This window comes from Salvelinus fontinalis, chromosome 13 (genome assembly GCF_029448725.1).
Source record: "Salvelinus fontinalis isolate EN_2023a chromosome 13, ASM2944872v1, whole genome shotgun sequence".
Lineage (NCBI taxonomy): Eukaryota > Metazoa > Chordata > Actinopteri > Salmoniformes > Salmonidae > Salvelinus > Salvelinus fontinalis.
In genome coordinates this window covers 42,695,619-42,716,733 of record NC_074677.1, presented here as the reverse complement: position 1 = coordinate 42,716,733, position 21,115 = coordinate 42,695,619, and positions in this window count along the sequence as shown.

Genomic DNA, 21,115 nt, shown 5'->3' with positions numbered 1-21,115 from the left:
AATCCCCCAGGTTTTGTATGTAGCCTGTGAATGAAAATAAATAACATCACTATATAAACATATAGCAAGAAAAATGACTTTCTTTAGTTTGGAAGTCATTTATATGCTAATAGAGGGACTGTTACTACAGACTAGATTCAGGCCGGTGACCCTGAAGCCGTTACTATGCAACCAGCTGTGTACGTAACTGAATAGTTGCTGACACATTTTGCTATTTTCTGCCGGGGCCATGGCTATATTTTTAGTAGACAAGTACCATCCTTCATTTATTTTTGCCCTAAAAAACAAACTATAAACTTTTATGAAGCAGACGAAGCCCTGAATGCTAGATAGCTACCTACCTAACTTACAAATCCAGGTTAGTTATCATATCTTTGTCCGAGTTGAAATGAGTTGGCTAGCTAGCTAACGTTAGCTAGCCAGTTTGAGGTGAGACATTATTGAAAGCTAGTTGGCTACATCCAATGATAAGCTAGTGTTAGGTTCTAAGCAAACAGAGTGAAAACTCAAACAGATGACTAGGAAATGCTCAGACCAGGTGTATTCCCCCATGGGGTCAAACAGCTGCAAAGACTAAGACATGTTTACCCAAGCACATATATTTATACCTTCCTACCAGGCGGAGGCAACGCTTTGCACATCTGGACAGCCAATACATCTCTGTGGCTAGTCAGGAACTTAATTGGTTCCTTTTCACGGGTGTAGTCATGGCCCTGCTTCCTGCTAGAACCTTCGTGGGCATGGAAATAGATGTGTGCGGGATAGGACTGTTCTTTCTCACTTCATCTGACCTGACCTCGGACCTCACTCCTCCCTAATCCACGGCTGTCCTACTTTATCGGTGACGGGAACCAGACTTGCCCTTTGCCTCCCTCCATAGGATCCATGAGATTTGATCCATGAGATTATCCACCCTCCATTGACCCCAACATTTACATTCATTATACAATAAAGTAAACAACAAGTTCCAGTATGGTAACATGAATAAGTGTATTTCAAGCTAGAATCCAACACTAGCAAGCTAGTACCTACAATTAGTTGTCATTAGCGAGGTAGCTAGCTAACGTTAGTTATGCACATCTTCCTTTGACATACTACGTAATATTAGCTAATGTATGTAGACAGTTAGTGTCATTCCCCTTTCGTCTGTGGTATCATAAGTAGCCTGGCTCACGAGCATTATCAAATAATGATGTATCACCAAAAGTAGCTGCTAACTACTTCGCTAGCGTACTCACCAACACCAGTAGTTTGACGGTTGACAGGGAGCAGAAGTTATTGTGTCAGATGTAATCTATTCCTGGCCATCTGGCAATATTGTTGAAATGCATTGTAAGTTTGCACTAACTTTATGGACGCATATCTTCACGCCATATTTTCTGAGAAAAATGTGCATGCATTGCACCTGGAAGCTGCGGGTGTGGGCATTATTGGCAAAAGTGGACACGTAAGTAATCCATACCCAACCCGACAGCAAATCGTGACAAACTAACTTACAGAACTCTGTTTTGAACGAGACTGACTTTAAGACCAAAATTATACTATTTTCACTTTGTAGTTAATTTTGACATTAGGATAAAAGTTTCTGACTCATATCCATGACACATAGGCCATTTTCAAAAAGAGAAGTCGGTTTTTAAGGGCATTTGACTTTTAAATGCCTTGTATTGTCATCAGAACCTGCAACAGTTTGAACACAATTCCTGGTAACTGGTAGCTATCTAACTTTAAATATGAAGCTGTCACTCAACAGCAAGTAACCCTTACTACTGACGTTATTGTTCAAACAGTCAGTATAACGTCTAGTCCTACTAGCTCGCTAAAGCATTTAGCTAAAGGCACGGCAGGCAGCAGGCTACATATCTGTACGATGAAATAGTCGATCATTTCAAATCTACTTGGATTTGAACACCACCCTCTTCCAAGTAGTTTTTTGTTGACTTGAAGATCCTTTAAAACATGAAGTCTGCCTCTTATCCGGTTCCAATGCTTTGTGTGGTTTGTGAAATTCCTGAAAAGTGTGCAATGAATTCTACTAGATGAAAAGTCCAAATTTGTATGACAGCGTGGCATTTAAAACATACTCAATTTAATTAAAACATTTCACATAGTATAAAACAAAACATATTCATATACCTAAAATTATTAATATTTAGAATGCAAGTAATAGCATTTAGACACAGCCAGAGAAACAGAGAGTGAGATATATGGAGAGAGGCTCCTCTCTACTCATCTCTAAGGTTAGGGCCTCTAGTGATTCCCTCCGGAGTCATTCGTTACCGCCTCCCTCCCTTCTGCCGTTCCATGGGAGTTTCTTCACTCAATGTAGACACACAGAAACAGCTGCACACACAGTCCAGAAAAGCTGAGGCCTCTACACCTTCAGCAAAGCCACTCTCGCTCTCTTTCCTTTTGCTCTCTCTTGTCCTCTTTCTCTCCTCTTCCTCAATCTCTCTCTCTTTCCCTGTCTCCTCCACAGAGGCGTGGAGGCCTCAGCTTCAACTCGTCTGTGCCCGGTTTCCCAAAAGCATCTTAAGGCTAAATTAACCATAGGATTTATGGTTCTAATAATTGTATTTATGGTTCTAATTCTAACCTTAGGAAGGTTTTAGGAAACTGGGCCCTGTGTTAGAGTGATTACTAATTGCTCCTGTAAGTCACTCTGAATAAGAGCGTCAGCTTTTTAAAATTTTTATCTTTATTTAACTAGGCAAGTCAGTTAAGAACAAATTCTTATTTTCAATGATGGCCTAGGAACAGTGGGTTAACTGCCTTGTTCAGGGGCAGAACGACAGATTTGTACCTTGTCAGCTCAGTGATTTGAACTTACAACCTTTCGGTTACTAGTCCAACACTCTAACCACTAGGCTAACCTGCCGCCTAATGACAAAACTTTCTTTTTTAAATTACACTACTCTGCTCATGTCTCCAGTGGTTTGGCCTGACTGACCCCCCGACTGTTTTAAGAAAAAAAATGTTAAATTTCGAGCCTAGTTGGTTTAGCAACAGAAAAAGCGAGCAACCTTTCCGCTAACCATGATTGGCTGAGATAATGACCACTGACATGCCGAGAGATGAGTTTGGATTGGTCTATGAACGATTCTGAATGGGTGTAGATAGAAAATGAACATAGAATGCCCACCCAAATCACACCGTGACCAAACCAAAATAGAGACATAAAAAGCTCTCTACGGTCAGGGCGTGACAGTACCCCCCCAAAGATGCGGACTCCGGCAGCAAAACCTGAACCTATAGGGGAGGGTCTGGGTTGGCATTTCACCGAGGTGGCGGCTCTGGTGCGGGACGTAGACCCCGCTCCACCTCTGGCTAGGCCCACTTAGGTGGCGGCTCTGGTGCGGGACGTAGACCCCGCTCCACCTCTGGCTTGGCCCACTTAGGTGGCGCCACTAGAACGGGGACCCTCATGGCGGGCCCCGGACTGGGGACCCTTGTAGCCGGGGCCGGACTGAAGGGCGCCTCTGGAAGCTCCGGACTGAAGGGCGCCTCTGGAAGCTCCGGACTGAAGGGCGCCTCTGGAAGCTCCGGACTGGAGACCCCCGTTGGAGGCTTCTTGCCATGGATCATCACTGGAGATTTTCTTGCCATGGATCATCACTGAAGGCTTCTTGCCATGGATCATCACTGGAGGCTTCGTGCCATGGATCATCACTGGAGGCTTCGTGCCATGGATCATCACGAGTGGAGAGACACACAGGAGGCCTGGCTCTGGGAGCAGGCACATGACTCACCAGGCTGGGGAAACATGCAGGAGGATTAGTTCTTAGCACAGGCACAGGACTCACCAGGCTGGGGAGACATGAAGGAGGCCTCTTCCTTGGCCGAGGCACCGGCTACACTGGGCCGTGGAGGTGCACTGGCGGTCTCCAGCGCAGAGCTAACACATTTCGTCCTGACTGGATACCCCCTGTAGCCCGGAAAGTGCGGGGAGCTGGAACAGGCCACACTGGTCTGTGCTGGCGAACCGGGGACACCGTGCGTAGGGCTGGCGCAGGATAACCTGAGCCGAGGAGACGCACTGAAGAACAGCTGCGTTGAGCCGGCACCATCCCTCCTGGCTCGATGCCCACTCTACCCTGGCCGATGCGAGGAGCTGCAATGTAGCGTATCGGGCTGTGAACGTGCACTGGAGACACCGTGCGCTCCAACGCATAACGCGGTGCCTGACCAGTACGACGCTCCACTCGGTAAGGACAGGGAGTTGGCTCAGGTCTACAATATGACTGAGCCAAACTCCTCGTGTGCCCCCTTCCTCCCCCAAAAATTGGGGGCTGCCTCTCGTGCCTGCTCCGCTGTGCCACCTCTTCAGGACTGCGATGTTCTCTCGTCTGTCCCCAGGGTCCCTTGCCTTCCAGGATTTCCTCCCATGTCCAACTCTCCAGGTAACCACGCTGCTTGGTCCTCTTTTGGTGGGTAGTTCTGTTACGCTTCTCGTGGGCTGAAGGAAGAGTGGACCAAGGTGCAGCGTTTAAAGTGTTCATTATTTAATCCAAAAAAACAATCGAACAAAAACAACAAACAGGAGAATGAAAGCGAACAGTTCTGTCAGGCAAACAAAACAGCTAAACAGAAAATAACTACCCACATAAACCATGTGGGGAAAAGCTACCTAAGTATGGTTCTCAATCAGAGACAACGATAGACAGCTGCCTCTGACTGAGAACCACACCCGGCCAAACAACAAAGAAATTCAAAACATAGAAAATGAACATAGAATGCCCACCCAAATCACACCCTGACCAAACCAAAATAGAGACATAAAAAGGGCGTGACAGTACCCCCCCAAAAGTGCGGACTCCGGCAGCAAAACCTGAACCTATAGGGGAGGGTCTGGGTGGGCATTTCACCGAGGTTGCGGCTCTGGTGCGGGACGTAGACCCCGCTCCACCTCTGGCTTGGCCCACTTAGGTGGCGCCTCTAGAACGGGGACCCTCGTAGCGGGCCCCGGACTGTGGACCCTCGTAGCCGGGGACGGACTGAAGGGCGCCTCTGGAAGCTCCGGACTGAAGGGCGCCTCTGGAAGCTCCGGACTGGAGACCCCCGTTGGAGGCTTCTTGCCATGGATCATCACTGAAGGCTTCTTGCCATGGATCATCACTGGAGGCTTCGTGCCATGGATCAGCTCTCTACGGTCAGGGCGTGACAGAAACACTTATCATTTTTTATACACAATGTAGAGGATGGAAACGTTGTATATGTATTGTGCAGACTTTTCAAGTTACAGTATTTCCTTTATAACATTTTTAATGACATCACAAAATAACAACCAAAATGACAATATTATTCTTTAGATCGCCTCTGACCATTCCCCACGTTCTATTTTATAAATATTGTTCCATTATTTGCTTTAGAACGTGTTAGAGTTTTGCGGGAAAATGTCTGTGAAACAAAGGCACATTCCTGTGTGAATTTGGAGAGGGATGTTCTCTCCTTGATTTACAACAGGGTGTGGGCTATCAACGTTCGACCAGATCCCTTCTCCCCCGTCTGTGGGTGCGAGAGGGTCTGGTTGAAGTCGTCCATTACCAAGTTGATCTGACCTATTTGGATCCTCACAGGACAGTAATGACACCCTGATTTAGCCCACTGCAGTAAAAGCTTAACTACCCACCAGCAGCATGGAATATCTCTGAGCAATTGATTTCTATCGGGGGACACATTCTTTTCATAGCACGTGCACAAACATTTTTAACACTAGGACCGCTGGGCCTCGAGGGATGCTCCTTTTAAGCTAATGAGTAGTCATTCTGACTGCAAAATTCTAACAGTGTAATTAATACATTTCATATATGCTATCACAAAAATAATAATTTGGTTGTGTTTATGATGGTCTTTCATAACATTAGAATATGAAAATATATATTTCAAATAGCACAAAAGCATTTAATAGTTTGTTGCTGTAGGATATACATTGAATATTCCAAACAGGAACACCTTCCTAATATTGAGTTGCACCCCCTTTTGCCCACAGAACAGCCTCAATTCGTTGGGGCATGGACTCTGCAATGTGTCGAAAGCGTTCCACAGGGATGCTGACCCATGTTGTCTCAAATGCTTGCCACTGTTGTGTCAAGTTGGCTGGATGTACTGTGGGTGGATGGCCATTCTTGATACACACCGGAGAGTGTGGAGCGTGAGAAACACCGTAGCGTTGCAGTTCTTGACACAAAACGGTGCGCCTGGCACCTACGTCGTTCAAAAGCACTTCAATATTTTGTCTTGCCCAATCACCCTCTGAATGGCTCACATACACAATCAATGTCTCAAGTGTCTCAAACATTACTCCACGATAATAACCTAAATGACAGTGTGAAAAGAAAGACGCCTGTACAGAATAAAAATATTCCAAAACATGCCTCCTGTTTGCAATAAGAAACTAAAGTAATAATGCAAACAAATGTGGCAAAGAAATGAACTTTATGTTCTGAATAAAAAGTGTTATGTTTGGGGCTAATCCAACACAGCACATAGCTGAGAACCACTCTTCATATTTTCAAGCATGGTTGTGGATGCATCATGTTATGGGTATGCTTGTAATCGGCAAGGACTAGGGAGTTTTTTTAGGATACTTAGGATACAAAGAAAAGGAATAGAGCTAAGCACAGGCAAAATCACAGAAGAACATGGTTCAGTCCGCTTTCCAACAGACACTGGAAGACGAATTCACCTTTCATCAGGACAATAATCTGACACACAACGGCCAAATATACACAGGAGTTGTTTACCAATAAGAAATTGAATGTTTCTGAGTGGCCTAGTTACAGTTTCGACTTAAATCGACTTGAAAATCTATTGCAAGACTTGCCTGTCTAGCAATGATCAACAACCAACTTGACAGAGCTAGAATATTTTTTTTAAGAATAATGTGAAAATATTGCACAATCCAGGTGTGCGAAAAAGACTTACCCAGAAAGACTTACAGCTGTAATCGTTGCCAAAGGTGATTCTAACATGTATTGACTCAGGGGTGTGAATACTTATGTAAATTAGATATATCTGTATTTCATTTTCAATATGTTTACAAAAAATTCCAACAATATTTTCGCTTCATCATAATGGGGTATTGTGTGTAGATTGGTGGGAAAAAATATAAAATTAATACATTTTGAATTCAGGCTGTAACAACAAAAATGGGTATTAATTCAAGGGGTATGAATACTTTCAGAAGGCACTGTAAGTGCCAAGTGTGTTTGATACATACAGGTCAAGTCGGAAGTTTACATACACCTTAGCCAAATACATTTAAACTCAGTTTTTCAAAAAATCCCTGTCTTAGATCAGTTAGGATCGCCACTTTATTTTAAGAATGTGAAATGTCAGAATAATAGTAGAGAGAATGATTTATTTCAGCTTTTATTTCTTTCATCACATTCCCAGTGGGTCAGAAGTTTACATACACTCAATTAGTATTTGGTAGCATTGTCATTAAATTGTTTAACTTGGGTCAAACATTTTGGGTAGCCTTCCACAAGCTTCCCACAATAAGTTGAGTGAATTTTGGCCCATTCCTCCTGACAGAGCTGGTGTAACCGAGTCAGGTTTGTAGGCCTCCTTGCTCGCACACGCTTTTTCAGTTCTGCCCACCAATGTTGTATAGGAATGAGGTCAGGGCTTTGTAAGGGCCACTCCAATACCTTGACTTTGTTGTCCTTAAGCCATTTTGCCACAACTTTGGAAGTATGCTTGGGGTCATTGTCCATTTGGAAGACCAATTTGCGACCAAGCTTTAACTTCATGACTGATGTCTTGAGATGTTGCTTCAATATATCCACATAATTTCCCTCCCTCATGATGCCATCTATTTTGTGAAGTGCAACAGTCCCTCCTGCAGCAAGGCACCCCCACAAACATGATGCTGTCACCCCCGTGCTTCACGGTTGAGATGGTATTTGTCAGGCTTCCAAGCCTCCCCCTTTTTCCTCCAAACATAAAGATGGTCATTATGGCCAAACAGTTCTATTTTTGTTTCATCAGACCAGAGGACATTTCTCCAAAAAGTACGATCGTTGCCCCTATGTGCAGTTTCCAACCGTAGTCTGGCTTTTTTATGCCGGTTTTGGAGCAGTAGCTTCTTCCTTGCTTTTCAGGTTATGTCGATATAGGACAGGTTTAACTGTGGATATACAGTTGAAGTCGGAAGTTTACATACACTAAGGTTGGAGTCATTAAAACTCATTTTTCAACCACTCCACAAATTTATTGTCAACAAACTATATTTTTGGCAAGTCGGTTAGGACATCTACTTTGTGTATGACACAAGTAATTTTCCAACAATTATTTACAGACAGATTATTTAATTTATAACTCACTGTATCACAATTCCAGTGGGTCAGAAGTTTACATACACTAAGTTGACTGTGCCTTTAAACAGCTTGGAAATTTCCAGAAAATTATGTAATGGCTTTAGAAGCTTCTGATAGGCTAATGGACATCGTTTGAGTCAATTGGAGGTGTACCTGTGGATGTATTTCAAGGCCTTCCTTCAAACTTCCTTCAAGTGTTTCTTTGCTTGACGTCATGGGAAAATCAAACGAAATCAGCCTAAACCTCAGGAAAAAAATCGTAGACCACCACAAGTCTGGTACATCCTTGGGAGCAATTTCCAAACGCCTGAAGGTACCACATTCATCTGTACAAACAATAGTTTGCAAGTGTAAACACCATGGGACCACGCAGCCGTCATACCGCTCAGGAAGGAGACATGTTCTGTCTCCTAGAGATGAACGTACTTTGGTGCAAAAAGTGAAAATCAATCCCAGAACAACAGCAAAGGACCTTGTGAAGATGCTGGAGGAAACAGGTACAAAAGTATCTATATCCACAGTAAAACGAGTCCTATATCGATATAACCTGAAAGGCCGCTCAGCAAGGAAGAAGCCACTGCTCCAAAACCTAGCCGTACAAAACTTTGGAACACCTTTATCTGACACTTGAATGTTGGCTTTAACTTCCTTTACCACACCCAACCACTACACACATCCGCATTTGTTCGAAACTGTTCAACTACCTAGTTAAATTGCCTGTTTAAATAAAGGTAGCAAAAATAGCAAAGGGTCTGAATACTTATGTAAATGTGCAAAGATTTATTAAAACCTGTTTTCACTTTGTCATTATGGGGTATTGTGTGCAGATTGATGAGGGGAAAAAATGATCTTATACATTTTAGAATAAGGCTGGAATGTAACAAAATGTTGATAAAATAAAAGGGTCTGAATACATTCCGAATGCACTGTACGTGTGAAATGTGTTTCGGTATAGTTTCGGTTCAGTTTCAAGGCAATTATCGGGGGGATTATCAACTGGGCATGATACCTTCAACTATCAGGAGAAGGAGGTGAGCAGGCCTTACTGTCGGGAGGAGGAGGAGAAATGGGGGATACCATAAAAAAATGACATTCCCTCCTAAAACTGGTTATAACACTAGTTACGTTTGTGATATTAAGATTCTAACAACGATAGTTTGCTTTATAGACTTTTTAGGAAAAGTCAAGGACGGAGAGGGGCATGACCTTAAACATTTTTGAAAATTCATGTAGGTTTTCTGTGAGTTATATATACAGTATAAAGACATGTCATTTAACTGTAACAATGTATTTACCCTTTCATGTGGCATAAACACAACCAGTCATGATGTTTTCACCTTATTGTCAAACAAATCACTTAAAAAAGTAGGTTACCTTCACATTCATCCAAAATGAACACACACTTTTCCCTCCTCCTGCATGTTCTTTTCCTGTCCACACAGATTGATGCATGATATGGATTTTCCTTTTTTACACCAAAGAGGCTTTTTTTTTTATATGGAATGTGACAAGTTCAGTTCAGACAATGTGAGATGATGCCTTCACCAGCAACACAATCCTACAGGAAAGAACACACACACACACACACACACCTGCTCATTTAGTCAACATCTCCAGCCACTGAAAATCCTCTAGAAATGACAAACTGAAACAGAGGAGAAGGTTACACAGGATGATGCTCGGTTGTTTTCTCTGAAGTATCCTGTCAGTCGGCCATGTTGGGCATCCAGCCCAGGTGACTGACTACAAGCTTGTTCCACCCAGTGTGAGTTCATAGCAGAAAGAAGGGCATTAACTCAACGATGACGTAGCCCAAAGCAAACACCCACCTACAGTGGCAACGGCCCGGCCAGGATTTGTCTGATGTTTCTGATGACTGCATTTACACACACGCATGCCCGCACACACAACAGTGTTAATTTTGGCAGCTATTTTAGATTTTGTTTCAGCCTTAGTTTAGGTCTTAAAATACCCTTTAGCCTTAGTAACATTTAAGTAATTTCATAGTTCACTACTTTTAGATATCAGTCGACTAAAACTCAAGACAATTTTAGTATAGTTTTAGTCACAGACATTTAGTCACAAAGTATATGGTGCGTTTTTTTAATACATTTTGAAATAATTAATATTTTGGCTACCCCTAACTTCCGTCTCGCTGCTTTTGGCAATGTGAGTTCATTTACATACACTCACGTTGCTTTCAATTCGACTGGGTTTCACAAAAACAGTCCGTGGGAAGCAAGAAGTTTACACTTCCTCTCAGCTTACCTCATGTCAAAATAAAAGTACCCAGCAAGTTATTCTTTTTATGTCCACGTATGGCACACGTGCAGGACATTTATTTTGACATGAGGTAAGCAGAGAGGAAGTGAGTCTACAACAGACCCACGTTTGGAAAGCCTGTTCTAATAATACGATCCTTTAGATATTTTGTCTCAAAATTCCCCCAGTCATAATGACCAACCGTCCAGCCCACCGGCATAGTGAGTAATAGCATTAAACGTATGGCTTCCCACAGACTGTTTTTGTGTTACCCAATACAATTTAAAGCAACACTAGTGTATGTATATACACCTGCTTTGCTAAAAGCACCTCGCTTCCATCATGTGCACATTCAGATAGCCTTGTCCAACTAGGCCTACTACCCCCTCATACACCTTAGTTGGCAACAGCGATATTGTGAGATTGTAAGCAATGCCAGCCATAAATAACCATTTACTATAAAGCCTTGGCTACAGGTTAAACAATTCAGAACTCTGATTTTCTCTCCGTCATAGCCGTCAAGGGGGTAAATAACAGTAGGGGGAATTTGAGCTTTCCAGAAATGGCAGAAGTATTAGTGTACTCCATATTTAACAAATAGCATTTGTTTTTCCCATCGAAAAAAGTAACCGCGACTTGCGGACCGCGAGACCGCATCTGGGTTGCAGACGTCAATACAGATGAGTGAATAACAGCGCACATTGCAAAATATATCTTTTGATGAGATCAAAGCAAAAATAGCCAAACATTGAAGTAAGCGAGAGAGAGAGTAAATATAAATATGATTATTTCTAGTTGAGGTTAGTTACAAGTAAAGTGTCTTGGCTTTGCATCCGTTCAAAAAATTGACGAGTGACTGAAGAGACCGCCTGGGAGCTGTGTGGGAGAGCCTTGCAAATCAGATCAATCAGATTGCACAACTGAAAGATGTAAATTCTGCCAATGAGAGGATTGCATTATATATTATGCACAAGGATGCATGCTTATTTTTGGACAAAACGGATGAAAAGGAGCTGTTGTCAAATTGAATATCCATTAGTCTCATGTGGAATTCTCGTTTCGGCACATTTTCATTGACTAAAATGATAAATAATTTGTAGTAGCATCTCATGTCATTATCATCATAGTAGGTCATTGATGAGTATTTTCGTCATGGTTATTGTTGACGAAATTAACATTGGCGCGCGCGCGCACACACACACACACACACACACACACACACACACACACACACACACACACACACACACACACACACACACACACACACACCAGCTCTTATGTAGGCCCAATGTCGTGCTTCAGTATTTAACTCAATAATACATTCTAATCTGGAGGATATCCACCTTAGGCCTTCTACTGTAATATGTTAGCTCAGCCATTTTACAGCCTGTTCAGAATAATATGACCTCAGTCAGCCACTTAATCAGAAGTAGATCATCAGAAATAATCTACGAATCATTCACAATGTTCCCAAAACACACATGACAAAAGGTACATGACAAAAGGCTGGGTCCTCTCAAACGTTAAACAAAGCCATGTGCCTTCTCTTATGATGTCACTGTATGCGCTCATTAGCTGAAATGAATATTCCAAGTGACAAGAATGTTCCTCTATGTACATGCTGCCATGGGCATACGGTAAAGCAACCGCCATGACAATAGAACTTTCCTCCTGGAAAGTATGCGTGGTAGCAGTGGGCATAGTTATAGGAAGTACATTGTGTTAGAGCGAAAGGGGGATTTGCCTCACGTCATTCTCTGAGTGAATAAGGGAAAAGTAGCCTGGTTTAAACAGACTGAAGTGAAGTGTAACAATCGTGAGATAATCATTCAGTCTGGTTGAACCATGCTTTCCTATCAATGTTTTTATTACCTTGTTCTGCACACTAAACCCCTAAAAATCTTACAGTAACAATAGAATACCTCATCAATTGTCTGGTGCGTGAACTGCCCTGCCCTCCCTTTCTCCCCATTTGTTGGACATCCAACGTAAACACTATCAATTGGACCTCAGGAACATTTAACTCAGCTTGCTTCCTTTCCCATGACATCATGGGCGGACACTTGCCGACCGACCCGGTCCTCTTTCTCTCTCCACTGCTCCCCTCTCTCCTTCTCTCCCTCTCTCAGATCTCATGGGCTGTCTCGTGGGCTGACACTGGCCGACCCACTCCCTCCCTCCATCTCCCCATTTCTACCTCCCTCTCCCCATCTCTACCTCCCTCTCATTCTCAATTTTTCCCACCTCACACCATGTGATGTAACTGGCGATCAATCAAGGTTCCAAAAGCACCGGCTGCCTGCGATGACGGTGGCCTGTATACATCTCCATTTCAGAGCCGTCTTATTTTACTGCATGAGCGTACATAATGGACATCTGTGCAGTTTCACGAAAGAACATTTCACATGACCGTGACAGTGAGAGTGCAATACTGCTAAGGGTGAGGCCATTGAATGTAGAATGTTTCATGTCGAAACAACCTGCTCATCGTCACTATAGCCTTGGTTTCTGCTATTCAAGATATCCCGCAGGCACACTTGAGTTTATAAAGTAACTCGCTATGGGAAATCTAACCAAATGAGAGAATGGGAGAGAGAGTGAGAGACCATAAATAGGTTTCAACATGCATTACCTAAAGTATGAACCTGATTATAATGCCTTAAACACAGCTATTTCCTTGAGCCATAAGTGTGCATCTGAAAGGTTACGCCCCAGGGCCTTCCTTCCTGATTCCACTGAAGCAAGAAAGAATGTACATATGCTCAGTCTGTGGGAGTAAAGCATCTATAATTACAAAGAAAAGCGTAATCTCTACCTCGGAAAAGCAGCCATTACGTGGTTTCAGCCTAACCTACCACATACGGAGAAGCATGCTATAGACTACACCACAACCTTAACCCAGCCCAAACCACCTTACTAATAGTTTTATTGTCACATACACCGGAGAGGTCCAGTGAAATCTGTTGGGTTAATCATTGCTACTGTAGTGTAGCCCATGTGTTTCTCACTCTCCTCTCCATGGGCAACTCATTATAGTCAAGCGAGCTTTTGATACGATGACCCATATGATAAACATAATCTGGTGGACCATGTAGGACTTCAGTGGTTCTATTTTAAATACTCGTTTCGATATATCACTATGGGAATTTGTCAGGATTTACAACAACGAGGAAGAACCAATCACACAGCGTCTGTCGGAGACAGACAGGTTGTCGAGTGGCGAATAGGGTGAGCCCCTCCCTCCTTACGATCATTCCGGATCTCTTCCTTGTAAGGAATCACTACGTTCTTTAGCTCTCCTGGATACCTGTCTTCCTGTTTAACTGTTCTCGGGCGAAACGTGAGGTTAACGCTGCCGAACGTACGAGAGCTACGTGTCGATAGTGTTGAGTACTGACCTAAAAGGAAAGCCTTTGCTTCAAATCGATTTTGTTTATACTAATTTTCTGTCACCGGTGGTAGCTAGCTTCAAACGGCAAACTATCGAGACCTAGTTAACCCATGCTGCAAGGCTGAACCTTGAATGGCTTGTTAGAAAGCAAGCTAACCACACCAGCTAGCATTTCTACCTGCATAGAATGTATTATTGCTAGATCCCTTCTCTCATTTAGTTTAACCTACATTCACTTGTTTGTGTTAACTAAACCAACCATGTTTAACCTGACAGCTTTATGGTCTTGGAGTTGTTAAGCCTGAAGTCGAACAATTTTTACATAGCGTGTAAAAAGTGTCTGTCCTCGGTTGCAACACTCACTAGTTTCAAACTGCCTCTGGAAGCAATGTCAGCACAATAATTGTTCATCGGGAACTTTATGAAATGGGTTTCCATGGCCGAGCAGCTGCACACAAGCCTAAGATCACCATGCGCAATGCCAAGCGTTGGCTACACAATGAATTTGGTACATATAAGTGTCTTATATGGGCAGAAAGCATACATTATTGTTCATCTAACTGCATTGTCCAATTTACAGTAGCAATTACAGTGAAAAAATGCCATGCTATTGTTTGAGGAGAGCACAAAACAACAAAACACTTTTTTGGCAAAGCGAGTTACGCATATCTGAGTTATGAAAGTTATGAAAACGGAGGGTTTTGTAAATGTTGAACTTACAATATGGCTACTAATAATGGAAAATCGAAATCAAAGTCCAAGTATACAGATTTTGGACGATATTCTCGCAGAAAAATGTAATAGACAACAGCTAAAGGAGAGGATGCTAACGTTAGACTGGTAAAGTGAAATACGAATCTTTATATTGAAATCTGATTTTTCCACCACTGGGATAACCAACAATCTGTAGTACTGAAGGTCAGTGGACCTGTTGAGAGTCTGTACTGAAGGCCAGTGCATGAGACTAACCAACAGTCGGTGTAGTGATCTGAGCTATAGCTCAATGTACTGAAGGCTAGTGGTGGCTGGAGCTGAGACAATTCTAACCAACAGTCTGTGTAGCACCACACTGAAGGCCGATGGAGCTCCATCATGCGAAGGCCAGTCTATCTGAAGCTAACCAACATTCTGTCTGTGGGACAGCTGCTTCCTGTCTGCCATGGGCTTGGTTGGACTGAAATGCAGAGAGCCAGTGGAGCAAAGGTTGATGGAAATAATTGTGTCGCTGTGTGTGTGGAGGCTTTGGATGCCATGTGGTTGGCTGGACATGGTGGAGATTAACGGGCCGCTAAATATGAACGATCTGGGCCACTGTACGATGTAGGACACGTGTCCGTCCTCACTGACCAGGCCAAACTGAGCACACAGCCTGGTCTCAGACTAGACGTAACATAGTAAATATTAATTTGGGTCACTCTCAAATTAGTTTGATACTGTGTAACGTTTGGTATGTTAACCTGTTTGGGCTGCAGGGGCAGTATTGAGTAGCCGGATAAAAGGTGCCCATTTCAAACGGCCTCGTACTCAATTCTTGCTCGTACAATATGCATATTATTATTACTATTGGATAGAAAACACTCTCTAGTTTCTAAAACCGTTTTAATTATATCTGTGAGTAAAACAGAACTCATTTTGCAGCAAACTTCCTGACAGGAAGTGGAAAATCTGAAATCGATGCTCTGTTCTAAGGCCTGCCTATAAATGTCCTTGATATATATCAGTATACATGCACTTCATACGTCTTCCACTAGATGTCGACAGGCAGTGAGAGAAGAAATGGAGTGTATAACTTGATCTGGGGTCAAATAAATGCTCTTTGTATGACGTGTCACCAGTTTCCTGTTTTCTGGAGAGCGCGTGAAGGGACCTGGTTTTGCCTTCTGTACAGCTGTCGTTATAGATGACTAATATCTCCGGCTTTGATTTTATTTGATACATGTGACAATATCATCGTAAAGTATGTTTTTTCAATATAGTTTTATTAGATTATTGAAATTTATGCGGGACGTTAGGCGTGTTGCGTTGTGTGCCTTTGTTCAGGAAGGAGAGCTTCGCGCCACTTTGCTAACTTTCCGTGCTAATTGACTGGAGAAGAGGACATTCTAAAACCAAACAACGATTGTTCTGGACAAAGGACCCCTTGTACAACATTCTGATGAAAGATCATCAAAAGTAGGACCCATTTTATGATGCTATTTCATATATCTGTCGAACATGTGAAATAGTCGTTTGCGCCCATATTTTGCGCACTCTCTCGCTATAACTAAGCTGGATGTCGTAATGAATTTATTTTTAGAATTCTAACATGGCGATTGCATTAAGAACTAGTGTATCTATCATTTCCTATACAACGTATATTTTTTAGTTATGTTTATGAATAGTTATTTGGTAAGAATATGTGAGTGTCAGAAAAATATCCGGACGTTGTGGGAAAAAGATGCTACGTTAGCACAATGTATAACCACTGATTTCAGCTCTAAATATGCACATTTTCGAACAAAACATAAGTGTATGTATAACCTGATGTTATAGGACTGTCATCTGATGAAGCTTATCAAGGTTAGTCAAAAATTATATATCTTTTGCTGGTTTGTTACGATTGCTAACTTTTGCTGCTGGGGAATGGCTTGTGTTTCTGGCTATTGTGGTAAGCTAATATAATGCTATATTGTGTTTTTGCTGTAAAACACTTAAGAAATCGGAAATATTGGCTGGAATCACAAGATGCTGTCTTTCGTTTGCTGTACACCATGTATTTTTCAGAAATGTTTTATGATGAGTATTTAGGTATTTGACGTTGGTGTCTGTAATTACTCTGGCTGCGTCGGTGCCATTTCTGACGGTAGCTGTGATGGTAGCTGCAATGTAAAACTGATTTATAGCTCAAATATGCACATTTTTCGAACAAAACATAGATTTATTGAATAACATGTTATAAGACTGTCATTTGATGAAGTTGTTTCTTGGTTAGTTTGGTTGGTTCTTGGTTAGTTAGGTTGGTTTTGTGCATGCTACCTGTGCTGTGAAAATTGTCTGTCCTTTTTTGTATTTGGTGGTGAGCTAACATAAATATACGTGGTGTTTTCGCTGTAAAACATTTTAAAAATCGGACATGTTGGCTGGATTCACAAGATGTTTATCTTTCAAATGCTGTATTGGACTTGTTAATGTGTGAAAGTTAAATATTTCAAAAAAATATATTTTGAATTTCGCGCCCTGCACTTGAAGTGGCTGTTGTCATATTGTGCCCGGCTTCGGGCTTGCAGCCAGAAGAAGTTAACATAACACAGCATGTTAACATACATAATCGATCATATTTCAACCGGACGGTAAACTGTTCAATACTACAGAGAAAGAAAATGTCGAGCCACATCTCTCCTGCGCAGGAACTAATCAAAGGACACCTGACGCGTTTTGATAAATCTCGCTCATTTTTCAAAATAAAAGCTTGAATCTATTTCTAACGCCTGGTCACAGCCTGAGGAAGCCATTCGAAAATGAATCTGGTTGATACCCCTTTAAATGGAGGAGGAGCAAGCAATGGAACAGGGATAAAAAAAATGCACTTCCGGGTTGCATTTCCTCAGGTTTTTGCCTGCAAAATCAGTTCTGTTATACTCACAGACAATATTTTGACAGTTTTGGAAACTTTAGAGTGTTTCCTATTCTAACCTGTCAAATATATGCATATTCTAATATCTGAGCCTGAGAAATAGTCCATTTACCTTGGGAGCGTTATTTTTCCAAACATAACATTTCTGTCCCCTAGCTGAAAGAAGTTAAGGTACTGTATCTCAGTGCAAGAGGCATGACTACAGTCCCTGGTTTGATTCCAGGCTGTATCACATCCGACCGTGATTGGGAGTCCCATAGGACGGCACACAATTATTGTTATTATTAATTATTTTATAGTTGTATAATTGTGATGTTCGGGTCCACTGGACCCAAGGGTAATAAAAGTGTGTGTGTAGGTGAAAACAAGCGTCACGATCGTCGTCTAGGTGGAAATGACCGGACCAAGGTGCAGCGTAACTGTTTTGTTGGCGACAGCGTGAATGTCGCCAACAAAACAAGAAACAAAGAAACGACCGTGAAGCTTACTAGGGCTATAAAGATACCACTAACAAAGATAACTATCCACAAAATACAAAGGAAAAAAGGCTGCCTAACCTTTCACGAGTATCTACCCCGGATCCGGGAGGACCCCCCCCCCCCCCCCCCCCCCACACTGATTAGCATCGCTAGCGTAGCGTCACAATTAAATAGTAGCATCTAAATATCATTAAATCACAAGTCCAAGACACCTAATGAAAGATACAGATCTTGTGAATAAAGTCACCATTTCAGATTTTTTAAATGTTTTACAGGGAAGACAAAATATGTAAATCTATTAGCTAACCATGTTAGCAAAAGACACCCTTTTTCTTTGTCCACCATTTTTTCTCAACACCAGTAGCTATCACCAATTCGGCTAAACTAAGATATTGATAGCCACTAACCAAGAAAAAAACTCATCAGATGACAGTCTGATAACATATTTATGGTATAGGATAGGTTTTGTTAGAAAAATGTGCATATTTCAGGTATAAATCATAGTTTGCCATTGCAGCCAGCATCACAAATCTCACCAAAGCTCCTAGAATTACTACAGACAGTAACCTGTATTACCAATTTACTCATCATAAAACATTTCTTAAAAATACACAGCACATAGCAATGGACAGACACAGATCTTGTGAATTCAGACATTTCAGATTTTCTAAGTGTTTTACGGCGAAAACACAATAAATCGTTATATTAGCATACCACATACGCAAACGTTACCCGAGCACTGATTCTAGCCAAAGAGAGCGATATCATATCATCGCCAAAGTATATTAATTTTTTCACTAACCTTCTCAGAATTCTTCAGATGACACTCCTGTAACATCATATTACAAAATACATATACAGTTTGTTCGAAAATGTGCATATTTAGCCATAAAAAAACGTGGTTATACAATGAAAATAGTAGCAAAACAAGCCTGGAAATGTCGGTCGCCATCTTTGAGTGATCTAGTTTAATCAATAGCTAATCATATACTTGACTAAAAAATACAGGGTTGACAGGAATCGAAAGACAAATTAGTTTTTAATGCAATCACTGATTTACATTTTTTAAATTATCCTTACTTTTCAATACAGGTTGCGCCAAGCGAAGCTATACAAAACAAGATGGCGGCGTAAGCTTTAATATTTTTCGACAGAAACACGATTTATCATCATAAATTGTTCTTACTGTGAGCTGTTCTTCCATCAGAATCTTGGGCAAAGAATCCTTTCTTGGGTCTAATCTTCTTTTGGTCGAAAGATGTCCACTTGTCCGTCGAAATGCCCACTAACGTACGACCGGGAGCCCGAAATGTGCCCAGCGCGTCAAAGTGCACAGCAAAGCAATGCCTCAAAATCGCACTAAAAGGATATAAATTGCTATACAACGGTTCAAATTTACTACCTTATGATGATGTTAACACCTATAACGGGTGAAAACATGACCGGAGAAATATTACTGGCTACACTAATGCTTGGAAAAAGAGCAGGGCGGTGTCCACCGCGCGTCCGGCGCAGCTGGAAAAGAGTTCCTACCTACAGGTTTTTTTCTTTTATAGTGGCTGTGATTGCGCAATCGATACCATTCAAAGCGTCATCACGTAAAGGCATCCAGGGGAAGACGTAAGCAGTGTCCGTATCCTCATAGCATTTACAGTGGCCTTTAAACTGACTCCAGATCAGGGGCCAAAATGTGTGAAATCTGACTCCATGTCAGGGAAATTGCTGTAGAATGAGTTCTGTTCCACTCAGAGACAAAATTCCAACGGCTATAGAAACTAGAGAGTGTTTTCTATCCAATAATAGTAATAATATGCATATTGTACGATCAAGAATTGAGTAGGAAGCCGTTTCATCTGTAGAGACAATTATGCTAATTTGAAACAGCACCCCCTATAGTCGCAAGAAGCTAAGTATGATTTCCAATCAGAGACAACGATAGACAGTTGTCCCTGATTGAGAACCATACCCGGCCAAAACATAGAAACAAACAACATAGAATGCCCACCCCAAATCACACCCTTACCTAACCAAATTGAGAAATAAAACGGCTCTCTAAGGTCAGGGAGTGTCAACAAGTAAAAATGAAACAAAAATGTTTGCTGTGTGCCTTCACTCTGTCTTCCTCCTCCCCGGGCCTGCTGTTTCAACATAGCACCGAGAACCTCTCTGTCACGTTCCTGACCTATTTCTGTTAGTTTGTTGTATGTGTTAGTTGGTCAGGACGTGAGTTTGGGTGGGCATTCTATGTTTTCTGTTTCTATGTTGGTTTATGGGTTGCCTGGTATGGTTTCTTAATTAGAGGCAGGTGTTTGGCGTTCCTCTAATTAAGAGTCATATTTAGGTAGGTTGTTTCACAGTGTTCGTTGTGGGTGGTTGTCTCCTGTGTCTGTGTTTGTCGCACCATACGGGACTGTTCGGTTTGTTTTGTTATTCGTCATTTTTATGTGTAGGCTATTTTCCCTGTTCGTGCGTTCTTCGTGTTATGTGAGTCCGTCGTCCAGGTCTGTCTACACCGTTTGTTGTTTTGTTAGTTTATTAGTCAAGTTCGTGTTTTCGTGTTTTCTTTAATAAATCATGTCTTCAAACTCTGCTGCATTTTGGTTCAATCCCTGCTCCTCCTCATCGGACGAAGAGGAGGAGGAAAACCGTTACACTCTCTCCCGCTTTTCTCACATTCTTTACGTTTTGAAGTGTGTGAAACTACACAATGTCTTGCGGGAACCTGCACAATGTTATTACAATAAATTATTTCTATATATTGGAAAAACAATCTGTATATTCCCACACTCTACCACAGCCAGGTGCAAATTGGGGGAGGGACACAACAAATAAATAGCTTTGCATGCGTGGCTTCTTACCACAATCAATCAGTATGGCAATAAGAATCTTTGCTCAGGAGGCCTTCAAAAATGTTTTTGCAGAGAGAGAAGCTAGTGTGGAAGGAGCATCTTCCACTTTGGAAGATGAATATTGTTTTCGAATAAGAGGATCCTGTCTCTGTCAGTTCGTAGTCAGACAGTGAGTTGAAAGAAAAGGATGAGATTGA